We start from the raw sequence: 18359 nt of genomic DNA on the forward strand, positions 1-18359 counted from the left end.
GGAATCTTCTCACTAAACTCCAATCACTAACTTTCTCCTCAGAATGCGAAAATATTTTGTTGACACCGACATACATAGGGGAGAACGATCACCAAGACAAAACAAGGGAAATCAGAGCTCGTACGGAAAGATATAGGTGTTCATTCATTCCGCGCGGTATACGAGATTGGAATAATAGAGAATTGTGAAGGTGGTTCGATGAACCCTCTGCCAGGCACTTAAATGTGATTTGCTGAATATCCATGTAGATGTATGTCGATGTAAAGACATTTAATGATTAATTTTAACTGAAATAGTTTTGATGTTAACTTTTCTTTTGCCGGCCGAAGTGGCCGTGCGGTTAAAGGCGCTGCAGTCTGGAACCGCAAGACCGCTACGGTCGCAGGTTCGAATCCTGCCTCGGGCATGGATATTTGTGATGTCCTTAGGTTAGTTAGGTTTAACTAGTTCTAAGTTCTAGGGGACTAATGACCTCAGCAGTTGAGTCCCATAGTGCTCAGAGCCATTTGAACCATTTTATTTTCTTTTGTAAACCTACGATACCTCCAGGTATCGTAGGACTACCAATGTGTCCTGAGTTTGGTTACTTTGCACCTGGTGGCAGAAAGCGTTTGAACTTTAAAATGGTTCAAATGGCTCTGAGCACTATGGGACTTAACATCTGAGGTCATCAGTCCCCTAGAACTTAGAGAACTACTTAAACCTAACTAGCCTAAGGACATCACACACAACCATGCCCGAGGCAGGATTCGAACCTACGACCCTAGCGGTCGCGCGGTCCCAGACTGAAGCGCCTAGAACCGCTCGGCCACATCGGCCGGCGAACTTTTAAACGTTTGAATTCTGAAGCTCTTCACTCATTGCATGGCATAATTTGAATTCGAATAAAACGCCTACTTTCTACATTCTGACTTGATCACCATTCCTCACACCTTCCTACCGAGGCTGTACACGATGAACAACTACTAAGATACTATACAAATCAAAGAGTTTACATCTTTGTCAGAGACAATCGCTGGTACATGTTTAGTAACTATGAATAGAATTGTATCTACAAAATTTCATACAGTGTAAGAAATCTTATGATATGAAACGTTTTATTACCTTGATTGAGTTTAAGTACACTGGATCATTAGTTTCGACAGTATCAAGCTGCCATCTTCAGATCCACAGAGTACAGTTTATGAATTGATGCTGTGCGACAAAGAAAACGAACGTGTGGTTTATCGCACAGTGATTTCAGAACCTGTACTCGGTGGATGTGAAGACAGCAGTTTAGTCCCGCCGAAAGCAGAGATCCAGTCTACATGCACTCGATCAACGCAGTGTAAAACTTAATATCAGAAGCTTTCTTTACTTGAATCAGTTGATTGCCCTCCATCCAACAATATCATGTACGTACAAAATTTTATGTAAAAAGCTCGAACGTTATTTATTCACATGAAGTGCTGAGTGCTATTGGCAAGGGGTTTCAGATCGATTCCGTATTTCTGGATTTCCGGAAAGCTTTTGACACTGTACCAAACAAGCGGCTCGTATTGAAATTGCGTGCTTGTGGAATATCGTCTCAGTTATGTGACTGGATCTATGATTTACTGTCAGAGAGGTCACAGTTCTTAGTAACTGACGGAAAGTCATCGAGTAAAACAGAAGTGATTTCTGGTGTTCCCCAAGGTAGTGTTATAGGCCCTTTGCTGTTCCTTGTCTATATAAACGATTTGGAAGACAATCTGAGCAGCAGTCTTCGGTTGTTTGCAGATGACGCTGTCGTTTATCGACTAATAAAGTCATCAGAAGATCAAAGCAAACTGCAAAACGATTTAGAAGAAATATCGAAATCGTGCGAAAAGTGGCAGTTGACCTTAAATAACGAAAACTGTGAGGTCATCCACATGAGTGCTAAAATCAACTCGTTTAACTTCGGTTACATGATAAATCAGTCTAATCTAAAAGCCGTAAATTTAACTAAATACCTAGGTATTACAGTTACGAACAACTTAAATTGGAAGGAACACATTGAAAATGTTGTGGGGAAGGCTAACCAAAGACTGTTTTACTGGAAGGACACTTAGAAAACGTAACAGACCTTCTAAGGTGACTGCCTACACTGCGCTTGTCCGTCCTCTTTTAGAATACTGCTGCGCGGTGCGGGATCCTTACCAGATAGGACTTACGGAGTACATCGAAAAAGTTCAAAGAAAGGCAGCACGTTTTGTATTATCGCGAAATATGGGAGAGAGTGTCACAAAAATAATACAGGATTTGTGCTTGCCATCATTAAAAGAAAGGCGTTTTTCGTTGCGGCAGAATGTTCTCACGAAACTCCAATCACCAACTTTGTCCTCCGAATGCGAACATATTCTGTTGACACCGACCTACATAGGGAGGAACGATCACCAAGACAAAATAAGCGAAATCAGCGAAAGATAAGGTGTTCATTCTTTCCGCGTGCTATACGAGATTGGAATAATAGAGAATTGTGAAGGTGGTTGAATGAACCCTCTGCCAGGCACTTAGATGTGATTTGCTGAGTATCCATGTAGATGTATGTAGAAGTAAAGATATTTAATGAATAATTTTAACTGAAATAGTTTGGATGTTAACTTTTCTTTTGTAAACCTACTATACCTCCAAGTATTGTAGCACTAACAATGTATCTTGAGTTTGGTTACATTGCAGCTGGTATGTAAAACTAAATTCCGCTTAAAGCGAAATTCTCAAAAGTGTACTTGTTAAATGAAGACAGAGGTAAATAGAAAATTTTCCAATAGGCGTTAAAACATTTTTATGTGTAGGTGGGTCTTGTCATTAATCCTAACCACATATTCTCAAAGAAAGATTCGTTTAGGATATCACCATTGTAACAATACCTCCACTAACAGTTAATTAGTTCAAAAATTATCACGTCGCGCACTCAAAGTATGATCTTTTTATTGCGCAACTAAAAGGTCTTTAATGTGGCAGGTATTGCTACATCAATTGACTACAGTCAGTGAAGAAAATTAACAATAATATCAGTTATCTTGTATTTGCAATCCAACGACGATCTCGCTCTGGCTTTGGCTCGTAGTTAAACATGTTGTCTAGGTAACATGACTGTCGCTGTTGATGCGAAAGGCGCTCGGGTGTTAATTACGCCGACTTGAAGAACTTACGAAGACAATCTTTCAGGATTAATCTGATGATTTATGATTTTCATTGCAATGTGCTTCACACTTTTTTAAACAATGGTCACTTGAAAATAATTCTTGGCACTCACTTTTCACAAAAATTCACATTTATTAAACTTTTTATACTTTCGCATGTTCAAAACATTACTTAATCATACAATTTCGCAGCCGTTACTGCTCTTAATGAAACTCACAACTTTTCTCATTGTCCACAACTCAGACTCATCTTTTCATTTCCAACACAAAGTCAAGACTGTTCATATTCAACACAAAAACTTGACTACTCTGTACGTTTCCGGGCCAAAAGTCACAAGCCAGCATCAAAGGTAACAATAAGTACAAAGATATTCACACTAGTTATTATATCGATTTCAACAACTCAAAATAACGACGTACATACATATAAAAATGAGACCAAATTTGAATAGAGTGAAAAATATGTGACATTACGTATAAAAACATTCATTAATCTACGGTATCGAAAAGCAGGGTTGGCGGGTGGTAATGGTTTTGAAAATAAAGAACCTTTACACCATGCAGCCAGGTAAATACTTGATTTTCCGTCCAGGCTGATCAGAAGCGCCCTCTCGAGGCTGTGGTCGGGCCAGAGGGAGAGAAACGTGCCCCTGGCCGACATTCCATTAGCGGTGGGGCCGGCGCTACACGACTCTGCCAGACGCTCATTTGCCGTCATGGTCCACCTGTTGATGAAGGCGCGCCACCACCGCACCGCCATCCCTACCAAGCCTCGTTCCTTGTTAGCGGCCACCACTTACAGGCCTCCATTTGCGTTCCACACAGTGGTTCGCATTTTACACACGAACACACAACCGCGGTCCTGCTCCTTCGTATAGCTTTATATTTGTTATCGAGACGCAGTTTGCGCTGCTTTTTTTGTTCAGTCGAAAAATACGTCTTCTTCTACTCTAGTCGTCCAAGCGTAGATTGTGTTCGACCTGTATTGCTTTCGTCATGAAGGTGAAGTGATATCTGAAGAAATGTGGTTATGATTTTTCATTAATTTTTGCGTTAAGAAATCGAATCATCGTGGTGGATGAAATTTTCTCTGCCAGTATTTGACGGCAGTTCCTGTTCACCAATCTGTTTCGAAATATCCTGAATTAAATTCCAAACCGTTCTGCAGTGTTCCATGAAGTGAGGGCTAGTGACACTGTTGATTGTGTTCCATCCGCCGGATTGAGACGATAAGTTCAGCGCGCCCCGTCGTGCTAATCGAGAGGAGTAGGCTGTGTGACGGCACAGTGTTCCACACTCTCCTTTATTTCATCAACATCATCATCATCATTATCACACCGCACTATACACGTATCCATAACACTCACCTACATTCAGCAAGTACACACAACACCCAAGTTTCATAGCCGTCCAGGGAGCTCACTACTCTTTGGTGAGTCCGTGCTTGGCTACTACAGGGAACCAGCATTCCCTTCCGTACTTCATGTCTTTCCTCCTGCAATTATTTTTCTCCTCCCTTGTGGGGCATGTCTGGAAAATTGTGGGAATGTGTCCTGAATTTCCAGTAGCTTATTATCAGAACAGTCTCTCCACTGTTTTCTCTTTCTTTCTTTCTTCGTTCTCCATCTCCTATCCTTCCTCTGCTTCGGCTTTTGGGGTTCCTCTTTATTTCTTCTTCCCGCTTGTGCGCTCTTCAAGGCTGGCGGACGCGTCTGCCGCGTAACAGGTGATTTGGTAACGCGTAATTCCCAGCCCCAGGTCGACAGGCTACAATATAGCAGGTCAGCTACTGGAAGCAGTTAATTTCATAAATTATCTGGGAGTAGGCATTAGGAGTGATTTAAAATGGAATGACCATATAAAATTAATCGTCGGTAAAGTAGATGCCAGACTGAGATTCATTGGAAGAATCCTAAGGAAATGCAATCCGAAAACAAAGGAAGTAGGTTACAGTACACTTGTTCGCCAACTGCTTGAATACTGCTAAGCGGTGTGGGATCCGTGCCAGATAGGGTTGATAGAAGAGATAGAGAAGATCCAACGGAGAGCAGCGCGCTTTGTTACAGGATCATTTAGTAATCGCGAAAGCATTACGGAGATGATAGGTAAACTCCAGTGGAAGACTCTGCAAGAGAAACGCTCAGTAGCTCGGTATGGGCTTTTGTTGAGGTTTCGAGAACATACCTTCCCCGAGGATTCAAGCAGTGTATTGCTCCCTCCTACGTATATCTCGAGAAGAGACCATGAGAATAAAATCAGAGAGATTAGAGCCCACACAGAGGCATACCGACAATCTTTATTTCCGCGAACAATAAGAGACTGAAATAGAAGGAAGAACCGGTAGAGGTACTCAAAGTAACCTCCGCCACACACCTTCAGGTGGCTTGCGGAGTATGGATGTAGATGTAGATGTAGAGGCGAGCCCCCAGTTGGAAGGAGCGCTCCATTTGAGACGCCGGCAATCATGGGGGATTTTCTCAAAATGAGCCAATCACCATCGCAGTCTATGGCTACTAAACGTAAACGGAATGAGGCTAAGCATTCCACGACTCTCCCATGTGCACCTCAATTCCTCATGGTATCATATACTGAAGGAGGTCAGTCCTTTGCTACGGTTAATCCGTTTATTATTCAGAAAGGTGTTGACGTAATTGCTGGCGCTGTGACATCCTTCTCTCGTTTGCGCAATAGCTTTTGGAGACTAATTATTATTCTCAAGCCCAAAAAATGCTTCCAGCTTTGCTCCTCCACTGCTATCCTGTTCATGTCGAGGCCCCTCGAACGCTGAATTCATGATATGGTTTTATTTACTCTCGGCTGCTCGATGGTCTGACCGAGAGAGAAATCCAAACTTATCTCTCTTATCAGCGCGTCACTGCAGTCGATATGATCATGAAAAATGTTGATTCATTTTTAGTGTCTACACGCCCTCTTTTTCTCACGTTTGATACATTGGTGCTTCTATCAAAGATCAATGCAGGCTATGAAATCATAATAGGCCGAGCGTACATTCTGATCCCGATGCGCTGCTACCAGTATCAACGTAACGGTCACATTCGAATGTCCTACCCAGCCAAATGTGTTACTTGCTGTAGGGATGCTGATGAGGGCAACTGCTCACCTCTTTCTCCCCACTGTATCAACTGCAATGACAACCATGCAGCTTCATTCCGAAAAGTCTCATGTATCTCGATGAGCGAGCTGTTCCAGGAGATCCAGGTGAGGGAAAAAGTGCTTTACCCTGTCGCTCGCAGGTTGTTGGCTCGTCGAAACCCCTGCATTTTACCATCTCACAGCTACAGTACCGTTCTTGCTACATCTCGCCCCATGAAGGACACAGCCACGCAGACTTGCTATTTCAAATTCAGCACCGCTGTTGTAAAATCACCCAGTGTCACAGTAGCATCTCCGTCTCTTTTTCCTCTAGTTGGGCAACAAGCCCTCAAATTTTCGCGTCTGGCAGCCAAATCAACTGATATGCAACCGGCTGGCCGGAAAGGTCAGAAGGAATACTCCAGGAAAGACTTGTTACGTCCCTCCAGACAGCAAACATCTGAGTCTTCATCTGCCAACCACAAAGGCTCCATGAAATCGAACAAACGGTTTTCTCCTTCGCCGACTCGGAGGTCCTCTTCAGTGGTGTCGCCACGTGATACCTTCACCAGGCTGACCTCCATTTCGCTGGTGTATACTGCCAACCGTTTATCTGCCCTGGAATCTGCAGGCCAATCCAGTGAGAATGCAGACGCCTCTGTTGATTTCATGGAGCCAGTGGCAATGCAGACGCCTCTGTAGATCTCATGGGGCAGGATCCCACAGCTTCTGCGCCCTGTAGCAGGGAGTCTTCGAGACTGGCACTTGGATCCTGTTGAAGTGACAGCCCTTCATTTTTTCCCTCCTGGCCTTTTCCCATCATAACTCTCCTCCAATGAAACGTTTGCGGCGTTAGATCCAACAGCCACGCGGGATTAGCCGAGCTGCAGTCATGGACTGTGCGGCTGGTCCCGGCGGAGGTTCGAGTCCTCCCTCGGGCATGGGTGTGTGTGTTTGTCCTTAGGATAATTTAGGTTAAGTAGTGTGTAAGCTTAGGGACTGATGACCTTAGCAGTTAAGTCCCGTGAGATTTCACACAAATTTGAACATTTTGTTAGACCCAACAAGGAGGAATTACAGCAGCTCTTGGAATCACAGTGTCGGCTAGTTTTCTGTCTCGAGGAAACAAAATTCCGTCCTCGCGACTGCTTTGACCTCTCACATTTCTTTCTGTTCTGCTTTGAGCTTCCCCTGAGGATGGCATTCATCTCGTGGAGGAGTCAATCTGCTCATCCGGGATAAACGTTCATAATTACACAATCTCAGTGAACACTCAGCTGCAAACTGTCGCAGTCCGCATTTTCCTTCTTCGCTTCACCTTTCTCTTTGCAATGTGTACATTCCTCTGTCATTCGATGTCACTAGGGCAGGTTTCCTCCGGCTTATTGGGCAACTCCCTCACCCCTTTTCGCTGCTCAGTGACTTTAATGGCACTATGCTCTTTGGAGCTCTTCCAGAATCTGTGAGAGAGGTGCCCTCTTGGCTGACCTTCTCAATCAATTAAACCTCATCTGCCTTAACACTGGAGCACCCAGCTTCCTCTCAGACTACAGTCTCATTTGTACCTCTCGTTCTGCCCTGCCCAGCTTGCCCTTAGACTCGAGTGGTCCATTCTCTTCGATACATACTCGAGCGACCACTTCCCGTGTTTTTTTGTTGACTCCTACCCAACCTTTGTGTAAACCCAATTGGCAGCTTTCTAAGACCGACTGCAGGCTTTCCTCACCCCTGTCGATCGTCGGCGAATAACATTTCCCCAGCTATGATAACTAGGTAGGATACCTCACGACCGTTATCCTTAACGCCGCAGAACGTTCCAGTCCTCGCACTTCACCTTTACTGCGCCGTGTCCCGGTTCCTTTGCGGTCTGAGGCGTGCCGCGATGCAATTCGTGCGCGGAAACGTGCTCTAAGCATTTTTAACCATTATCCTACGTTGGCGATCTGCATTTGTTATAAACATTTGCTTGTGCAGTGGCTTCACATTCTTCGGGATATCAAAAAAGCTAGTTGGATTTCATTTACTGATTCCTTTAACAGATCCACTCCCTCTTTCATTGTGTGGGCCAATCTCCGACAGCTCTATGGGAACAAGGTCAGTTCCCCAATCTCCTGCATGTCTGTAGCAGATGATGTCATTGTGGACCCCATTGCTATCTCCAACACACTGGGCCACTATTTTGCGAAGGTTTAGAGTTCAAACTACAATCACCCTGCCTTCCTCCACTGGAAATGATTGGCGGAAGCGAGTGATATCCTTCTCCTCTCAGAATCGTGAATGCTACAATGCCGCCTTGACTATGTTGGAACAAGATCACGTTCTCACTTCATCGCGGTCTTCCGTCCCAGGACCAGACGATATTCACATTCAGATGTTGCAGCACCTTTCCCTTATGGGCAAGCACCTTGTCCTACATATGTACAATCGCATCTGGACGGATGGCAGGTTTGCCAGTCGCTGGCGAAGGCCACAGTCGTACCCATACCTAAGCCCGGTAAGGCCAAACACCTTCCTTCTATCTACCGCCGCATTTGTCCCACTAGCTGCGTCTGCAAAGTGATGGGATGTATGATTCATGTCCGGCTGGTATGGTGGCTTGAGTCTCGCAATTTACTAATCACTGCACAATGTGGATTTCGAGCGCGCCCTTCTGCGGTTGACCACCTCGTCATTTTGTCAACCCACGCTATTTCTGCGGAAATACCAGACTGTGGCTTTGTTTTTGGATTTGGAGAAAGCCTATGCCATCTGCTGGAAGACTCGTACCTCCACATGGGGCTTCGGAGGCTGCCTGCTTCATTTCCTTCAGAAATTTTCAAGGTACTTGTGGGTTCTGCCTTGTCAGACACCTTTATCAAGAAGAGCGGGGTGTCTCAGGGCTCTGTCGTGAGCGTCGTCCTCTTAGCACTCACCACTAACCATGCTATGACCTGTCTCCCACTGGGTGTCTCTGACTCCCTTTTTGTAGACGGTTCTACGATTTACTGCAGTTCTCCACGGATTTGTCTCCTTGAGCGGCGTCTTCAGAGATTTCTCAATCGTCTTTACTATCGGAGCATTGCAGTGACTTTCGCTTTCCGCTGACAAAACCGTTCGTCTGAATTTCTGTCGGCACAGTGGGTTTGTTCCACCATCTTTACACTTTGGGCATATTGCTCTTCCGTTTGCTGAAGCTACGAAATTCCTGGTGCTTATGCTTGATAGGAAACTTTCATGGTGCTCCCACATGTCTTACCTGGCCACTCACCTGTACCTGAGCCCTCGGTGTCCTACATGTCCTCAGCAGTACTTCCTGGGGAGCAGATTTGACCACCCTCCTCCGTCTGTACCAATCCCTGGCCTGTTCGAAACTAAGCTAATGGTGTTTAGTTTATGCATCTGCACGTCCGTCCATCATACGCCGCTTAGATATAATCCACCATTTAGGAATACGTTTGGCCAGTGGCGTCTTTTACTCTAGCCCGGCTGAGAGTCTCTATGCAGAAGTTGCCAAACTACCGTTGTCATACTGGTGCGATGTTCTCTTCAGTGGGTATGCACGCCATTTGTCTGTCATACCTGGCCACCCATATTATGCTTCTTCCTTTAGTGACTCCTTTGACCGCCAGCATGGGGAGCGTTACACTTCTGTTACCTCCTGGAGTTCGCTTTCAGCTATTGCTCTGGCAGCTTAACTTCACTCTACCTGCTACGTTTCCGATTGGTGTGAACCCTCCACCACCTTGGCTTCGTGCTGGGCCCTTTACCTTGGACTTCATTCGCTTCCTAACGACGCTAGTCCGGATTCGATCAGTCGCCTTAAGTTTCTCGACCTTTGTACGGAACTTTTTGATAAAACCTTTTTGTACAATGATGACTTTTGGACTGAAGGTGGTGTCGGATTTGCTTCGTCATTGGCACCGACTATGTTTGGTATCGGCTTCCGGAACACTGCTCAGTATTGACAGCAGAGTCCTTCGCCCTGCATCGGGCCATGCAGTACATCCAGCGCCACTGGATTTTCAGTTGTGTCTTCTGCTTCTATTGTCTCAGTGCCCTTCAGAGCATCCGTGTGCTGTATACAGTTCATCCCTTGGTTCAACGGGTCCGAGAAAACTTGCACTTGCTCACTCTTGAGGGAGTCACTGTGATTTTTTTGTGGGTCCCTGGTTACGTCTGTCCGTCTGTCTGTAGGGAAACAAGGTCGTTGAAGCTGCTGCCAAGGTTGGAGTCCTCCTACCTCGGCCTGATAGTTCTTCCATTCCTTCCGATGATCTCCGTGTTGCCGTCTGTCACCAGATGGTGTCGCTTTGGCATCACCACTGGTCTTCCCTTCATGGGAACAAGCGCTGCGAAATTAAACCTCTCCCCACTGCTTGGCCGACTTTCTCTCGGACTTCCCGCTGCAAGGAGGTTGCGTACTGGGAACCGTCGTTTTAGCCATCGGCATTTGTGCTTATTGTCATCAGCCTTTGACGATTCGCCATTTCCTGTCAGAATGCCCCTTTCTTAACCACTTACGTTCTAATGTATGTTTGCCGTCTGAGTTTTCGACCGTTTTAGTGAACGACGCGCGGGCTGTCGACCGCGTTTAACCTCTTATCTGTTGTAGCATGATGGCAAAGGACATTTAATTTTTAGTTCTTTGCCTCTGCGGCGTATTTTGTGGACCTTCCTCCCAGAGGATGTCCTTGTTCTTAACTCTTCCATCGACTGGGCTTAACATGTTGTCCCTTTTAACTCCTTTTTCGTCTTGGTGTTCTAAGACCCTGACATGGGCGCGTATGACTTTAGTTGTTTCTGCGCACTAAAACAAAACAAAACATGCTTAAGAAAAGAGCCTTTGCGCTCAGTAGAAGAAAAACTTCCAGACTAGGCTGCCTAACCTACCACTCGGGCTCTCCGAGCCAACTATGACATATGACGTTACTTTACTGTAGAACATATCGTACTAAACAGAGTTTCAGTTTGCAGATATTTTTCTACTTGAACACTTTCATCAAAGTGAGAGACCAGCATAGTAATTGTCATTCGTGATGCAGCAGCTGTGAAAGGTACTGAGATATTTCGCAGATTGTTTAAAGGCTAAAAATGCAAAACATCGCATGTAATGTGGTCTCTGTTATATGTCTGATGTTTCATAAACCGATCAACGTATCAAAGAAAGGGTGTTTAAGGGTATACATAGTGGTTGGTATTTGGTGTGTTCAATATTCGAAACTGCCTAGAGCAAAACCGTTCTCCGTCCAAGGGTTGGTTAGAACACCACAGAGCTGTGCTATACTTGGTGCTGTTGTTGTTGGTGTACCCGTAACTCTCTCTGACCTTCGATCTGACTTAACCAGCCAGTTAAAGAGGCTTCGCGGGCTGCCTATCTCGTAACTAAAGTTCTTCAATATTAAGTCGTCTCTGCAAAAGTATCAGCATTCATCTTTTCCTTATATTAAAAATTCCATTTGTGAATGAGCCGTGTGGTTTTGCGTATTATCGACAAAAACTGGGCTTCTAAAGGTTCTTGATCCCATTTAACGGGTGTGTTTCAACAACAAATGCAATCACTTTCTACCGCCTTGCTTCATGCTCATATCATACGCAATATTTTCGCTCCCCGCTAACGAAGGGATTATACGAATTTTCTCTCACCGATTTCATTCGTATTGCCACGGGGTGTGTAGGTCACGGCTAGTAAGCGCGCTGCTGGATAGGTTGTGCTGAGAAATGTTAAAGAAAACATTCGATACGTTTCACTGTTCCGAGTTAATTATCAAGTTAGCCAGTCAAGCTGATGCACACGAAAATTCAAGTGACCCGCCAGAGAAGGTGTCGCCAAACGTGTTCTTCGATTGGTTTCCTAAAACTGAATAAGTGAGCGATACAAAAATTGGCAATGGGAGTGTAACAAGGATCGAATCTGAACCAAAGGCTGAGCGGTCTTGTGCGCTATCATCTACACTATGAGAACGACTGACATTACTTGTATGGTGGTGGGAGGGGATGCAGGAGTTTGGGGGCGCATCGTCTTGATTGGCTAATGTCGATGCTAATTAATCAGGAAATGGCGCAACGTATCGCATTTTTTCTTAATAGTTATTTCATAGCAGAACCTACCTAGCAACTCCTTTGAAAGCTTTTCATGCTGTTTCTGACCATCTTGTACAAACAGGAAGATGTAATGAGTTCCTATGCTTCCACGGCCTGTGTCATTTTGGATAAAATAATTTTGGATATTCCACCACACCATTGTACACTGCTGAAACATCTAAAGTGCTGACGTTTCGACCGATTTGCTGAGGTCCTCATCAGGGCGGTTTATTGCTGTGCACTGGCGAAGAGGACCTCAGCAAGTTGGTCGGAACTTCGGCAGTTTGGTTGTTTCAGCAGTTTACAACGACTCAGGCCACTACCCAAAATTTTTGCATCCAGGAAGTCGTAACCCTTAACCGTCTTCGAGAAAATCGAGTTTGAAAATTTTAGGCGTGGTTATATACTTAATATTGTCAGCAGTACTGAAGGAGTCCGCAGCCGAGCGAGTAAGCGCTTATTTTCATAACTGCGAGGTCTCTTCATCGAATCTCACTGCCGGTACTTTTCAGTTTAATTTCCAAATAATGCTAACAACAGGTTTAATACTACTGTGCAAACTGTCAACATTTAGTGATTCATTTATTTTTTGATACCCTTTATCCTGAAAAAAGACTTGCAAAAGACTAATGGCGCATTTGGGCCAAGGTGAAAAAAACTCAAACGATGAGCACGCACACAAATACAGAAAAATCACGACAACATCTTTAATGTACTCACAGCAGTTTTATGGAAGAAATTTCTAACCGATGTCTTGAAGACATACGTGAAAGAAGGAAAGTTTATTTTGCTCATCGGTTCATGTGGAGGTCAAACGAACGGTGAACGGTGAACTTCTGATGACGGAGAGGGCCTGCCCCCGCACAGTATTATAGTAATTCCTCCAAAATGTACATCGATGGAGCAGCCTTGCGACATTTTATTTAATGGGTTGGTGAGAAACCTTATAAAACGACAACAATATCCCAGTCTCCTTAAGGAAAATATTTGTTCTTTTTTTTCTGGATAAAGATTACGAAAACAATAAACGTATCATTAAATATTGACAATCTGCACAGTATAAATTTGTTGTTAGAATTCATTGGGAATGAAAAAAATAGCAGCAGCTTGTGCCTCACACAAGTCTGCGCATCCGAGAGGAGCACACAAAACCTCATTGAACTGTTATGCCTCATCCACCCTACAGCCCGGATCTCGCACCTTCCGGCTTCCATCTGTGTGGTCCAATGAAGGATGCAGTCCGCGAGAAGCAGTACTTGGATGATCGGGACGTTATTTGATGCAGCAAGACGTTGGTCCGACGTCGACCAGTATAGTGGTATCATGTGGGCATACAGGCCGTCGCAGTAAGGTGGCGCAAAGCAGTAGCATTGAGTGGATATTATGTTAAAAAACAAGATTTTGTAGCCAAAAGAGTGAGGAGTAATGTGATGTATTGGAGTGCTGAATGAAACCAACCTACGATGATAAAAAGTGTTTCATTACTTACTGAACGCTACTCGTATAATAACATGAGACTTGAAAACTTCAGGTTACACATGTCGTCCCACGCTAAGACCATTGCGCGACAAGACTGGCATTGTCAGAGGAGAGTACATGTTCCGGGTTTCCTGCAGACATAGGTCTGCTGCCTTACGGATGACAGGTGCATAATTGTATAGCAATGAAATGTACATCTGTGGCTTGTGCAAGAACGTGCTTTAGAAACAGCATAGGTTCAAAATGGCTCTGAGCACTATGCTACTTAACTTCTGAGGTCATCAGTCGCCTAGAACTTATAACTAATTAAACCTAACTAACCTAAGGACATCACACACATCCATGCCCGAGGCAGGATTCGAACCTGCGACCGTAGCGGTCGCTCGGTTCCAGAATGTAGCGCCTAGAACCGCACGGCCACACCGGCCGGCAAACAAGATAGGGAGCTCGATTATTGCGAATTGTGTAAAGCAAACAACCATTAAAATCTTTCGCTCTGCAACTGAGATACTGATCCGTGCACAGCTCGCGTTTATCCCATTTACTGTTTGTCATCTTCTATTACGGTATTGCCGCCTCGTTTTCTCATTCTATTTATTGGCGTCGCCAACTTCCTGCCTTACTTGCCCGTGCGCGGCAGCAGCAGCGCGTATCGATAAGTGCACTGTCGTACCATCTCTAGTGCGAGCGATAGTATTTCCGGGTCGTCGAGTGTCTGGCAGTGTCTGACGGACCAGAGGTGCTGTCGGGACGCAGCGGCAGTGAAGTCGGGGACGGAGCGCCGGTGAGGCGCCGACAGCCAGTGCTCGCCGACCGCTGGCGACACACATGAGCTGTCCGATGGAGGGAGATTGGAGTGGGAAGACCGTTGGTTGCTCGTTCGGTTGTTCGTCTTATCGGCCGACGTATATTTGGTTCTTTCACCGATTCCGGGACTGGGCAGTGGGTCGGTTTGCATGCAGCAGCGGGGAAATCTCTTCAGCGCGTAATTTTGACCGGACCCGCTGGCGGCCTCTATATGGTGTCGGAGTGTGTGGTGCTGTTCCCATTTCTATGAGGTTCGTGCCTTACCGATCCTGGACATGAAAGTTAGTTTTGACTTAATCTACCAACAAGTCACGACTGTTCACATTATGTCGTTTGAGGTTAGTTGTCGGCTGTTGGGATATTCCCGCGACAACAACGTGTGTTTTCGAGTTGGCAAATTTTAGCCACCCTCCGGTCGAGTTTAACTGTACTTGGTTATTTGAATTGAAGTGCACCAGCGGAATCTTCTGCCTTGTGGCTGTTAACGTTCCATTACCTGCCCTGGCCATCGGCGTAAATTCAGGAAGTGCATTTTAGTCATCGTGTTGTCGCTGTCCAGCACGGTGTGCAGTTTGACAGCTCAATGTATAACTGAAACTTCCTGGCAGATTAAAACTGTGTGCCCGACCGAGACTCGAACTCGGGACCCTTGCCTTTCGCGGGCAAGTGCTCTACCAACTGAGCTACCGAAGCACGACTCACGCCCGGTACCCACAGCTTTACTTCTGCCAGTATCTCGTCTCCTACCTTCCAAACTTTACAGAAGTTCTCCTGCGAACTTCTGTAAAGTTTGGAAGGTAGGAGACGAGATACTGGCAGAAGTAAAGCTGTGGGTACCGGGCGTGAGTCGTGCTTCGGTAGCTCAGTTGGTAGAGCACTTGCCCGCGAAAGGCAAGGGTCCCGGGTTCGAGTCTCGGTCGGGCACACAGTTTTAATCTGCCAGGAAGTTTCATATCAGCGCACACTCCGCTGCAGAGTGAAAATCTCATTCTGGCAATGTATAACTGATTGTGGGCGCCAATACCTTCTACGTTGTTCCATTGAATTCCCTGTTGTGTGCTGGTCGGGTGAAGCGGAAGTTATCTTGTCGGTGGGTCCGTTGACTGTCTTGCGGTTGGATTGTCGTCAGATCGACAATGGTTGGGCCGACTGCCTGTCTCACCTAAGTGAGCATTAGATTTGAATTCCAGGCCAACCCTCGGATCTTCTCAGCGCCCTTGGGTGTACTGCCTTTTCCTGTTTGTTCTTGTTGTTTGTGCTTGTATGGCTTCTAGCCGATTTTAGATTAAGGTTGTTTTGCCCTTAAGCGTCAGATAGTTTGGGCCTTCAGCCTAATTTAAAAACCGAGCGAGGTGGCGCAGTGGTTAGCACACTGGACTCGCATTCGGGAGGACGACGGTTCAATCCCGTCTCCAGCCATCCTGATTTAGGTTTTCCGTGATTTCCCTAAATCGTTTCAGGCAAATGCTGGGATGGTTCCTTTGAAAGGGCACGGCCGATTTCCTTCCCAATCCTTCCCCACCCCGAGCTTGCGCTCCGTCTCTAATGACCTCGTTGTCGACGGGACGTTAAACACTAACCACCACCACCACCTAATTTAAAAACTGTTTTACGGAAGTCTTTGGCATTTTTAAAATTAATGTTATTGAATCTTAAGTGTTGGGCCTTCAGCAGATTTTTCTTTGTTTTGCTCTTAAAGTGTCAGATTCTTGGGGCCTTTAGCCGATTCCGAATTAAAGTTGTTCTGCTCACAAGCTGTCAGATGGTTTGGGCCTTCAGCCTAATTTAAGAACTGTTTTACGTAAACGCTTTGGCATTTTTTTAAATTAATGTCATTGAGTTTTAAGTGTTGGGCCTTTAGCCGATTTTGAATTTAAGTTGTTTGCTCTTAAAGTGTCAGATTCTTTGGGCCTTCAGCTTAATTAAGGAACTGTTTTAAGATAACACTTTGCCTTTTAAATTTCTGATTTTGGTTGAGCTTTAAGTTATCGGCTTTCAGCCCTTTTTAGATTAAAGTGGTCTTACCATTAAGGCATGAGATTGTACGGCGCATTCAGCCGCTAATTAAGTTCCAAAACTAAAAGTGTGTTTTCTTCTTTTTTAAACATAAAAATTTCTTGGCTCTTGTAATGTTTGATCAAATAAAAGGTTACATGTTCGAGTGTAACTGACAGCCGCTTATTTTGGCCCTTTTCCACAACTTAAACTACCTGTCCTGTCTTGGGGGTTTATCAGAGTGTCTCAGATATAATACGACGATATAAAGAATAAGCTAAAAATAAATAGAACTAGTCATGTTCAGAAAAAGAAACAGAACATCTTGACCGACTTGAGACACGGCGTTCATATTCAAACAGGACGTGTACATCAGTATGTTCTGCTGAATGATCAGCATTTCAGTCACCTCGATTCAGCATGTCTCCTAGTAGCCACAGGGTCCGCAATGGGCCGTGATAACTTGTTCCATGCGTGATGGCATCGGCGCTCATAAGGCGCGGATGGCGTCCTGTGGTGTAGCCATCCATGCTGCATTCACATGGAGCCAAAGTTCATCTGTTATGGTAGGCATTGGGTCACAGCGCTGGACACATCGTTTCACCATATCCCACATATTTTCGGTTGGCTTCAACTCTGGTGATATGGCGGGCCAGGACAAAAGGCTGACATCCTGTGACACGTGCTTGTGCAGGATATGGTCGTGCGTTATCTAGTTGAAAAATGACGTCGGCGGTGTAGTGCAGAGAGGGTGTGGCTGTGGGTCGCAGGATGTCATTCAAGTAGGTCACATTGGTCACAGCGCCCTGGACACGCCCAACTGTGATTTTTGCTTATATCCAATAGCATCCCGCACCATAAGACCTGGTGTTGGCGCTGTATTTCTTGAGTGAATGCACACACTGTGATGCTGCGCCACCGGTCTGTGGCGACCCAAAATGCGGTCATCATTTTCAAACAAGCATAACCTGGATTCGTCCGAATACATGGTGTGGTGACATTCCTGTCCCCAGTGATGTCGTTCCATACACCACTGCTGTCTAGCAAGTTTCTGCTCATTCGTCAAATGTAATCCATCTCGTCGCGTTCTGCTGTCTTTCGTGAACCGTGCAGCACACAGCCGTTGCACTAGCGAAACACTTCGTCCCACACGAGCAGCGATTTCCCGGATGGATACATCACATTCTCTCATGCCAACAATGCGCCTTCTTTCAAACTCACTGATTTGATGGTATGGGTCGCTCTTTCACCTGCGAGGCATCCTGCACATATACTCAATTCACACTGATCCACTACCTTCCGTTTATAGCTGCAGACACGTATTACCAGTAGGTGGTATTGCGAGCGATATCGATGTTGACCTTAAACCCAAGGGCCAACATGGTTCAGACGCTAATCATTTCTGCAGGACATACAAATGTGCATGTCTTGTGGATATGAACGTCCTATCTGTAGTCGTTCAAGGTGTTCCGCTTTCTTCTGAACATGAGTGTACTTTCTGCGTTATAAATTATGAACAACAGAGTAATTCAAACTTCCTGGCAGATTAAAACTGTGTGCTGGACCGAGACTCGAACTCGGGACCTTTGCCTTTCGCGGGCAAGTGCTCTACCAACTGGGCTACCCAAGCACGACTCACGCCCCGTCCTCACAGCTTTAATACCGCCAGTACCTCGTCTCCTACCTTCCAAACTTCACTTGCCCGCGAAAGCCAAAGGTCCCGAGTTCGAGTCTCGGTCCAGCACACAGTTATAATCTGCCAGGAAGTTTCATATCAGC

The sequence above is a fragment of the Schistocerca piceifrons genome, chromosome 6, assembly GCF_021461385.2.
Source record: "Schistocerca piceifrons isolate TAMUIC-IGC-003096 chromosome 6, iqSchPice1.1, whole genome shotgun sequence".
NCBI lineage: Eukaryota > Metazoa > Arthropoda > Insecta > Orthoptera > Acrididae > Schistocerca > Schistocerca piceifrons.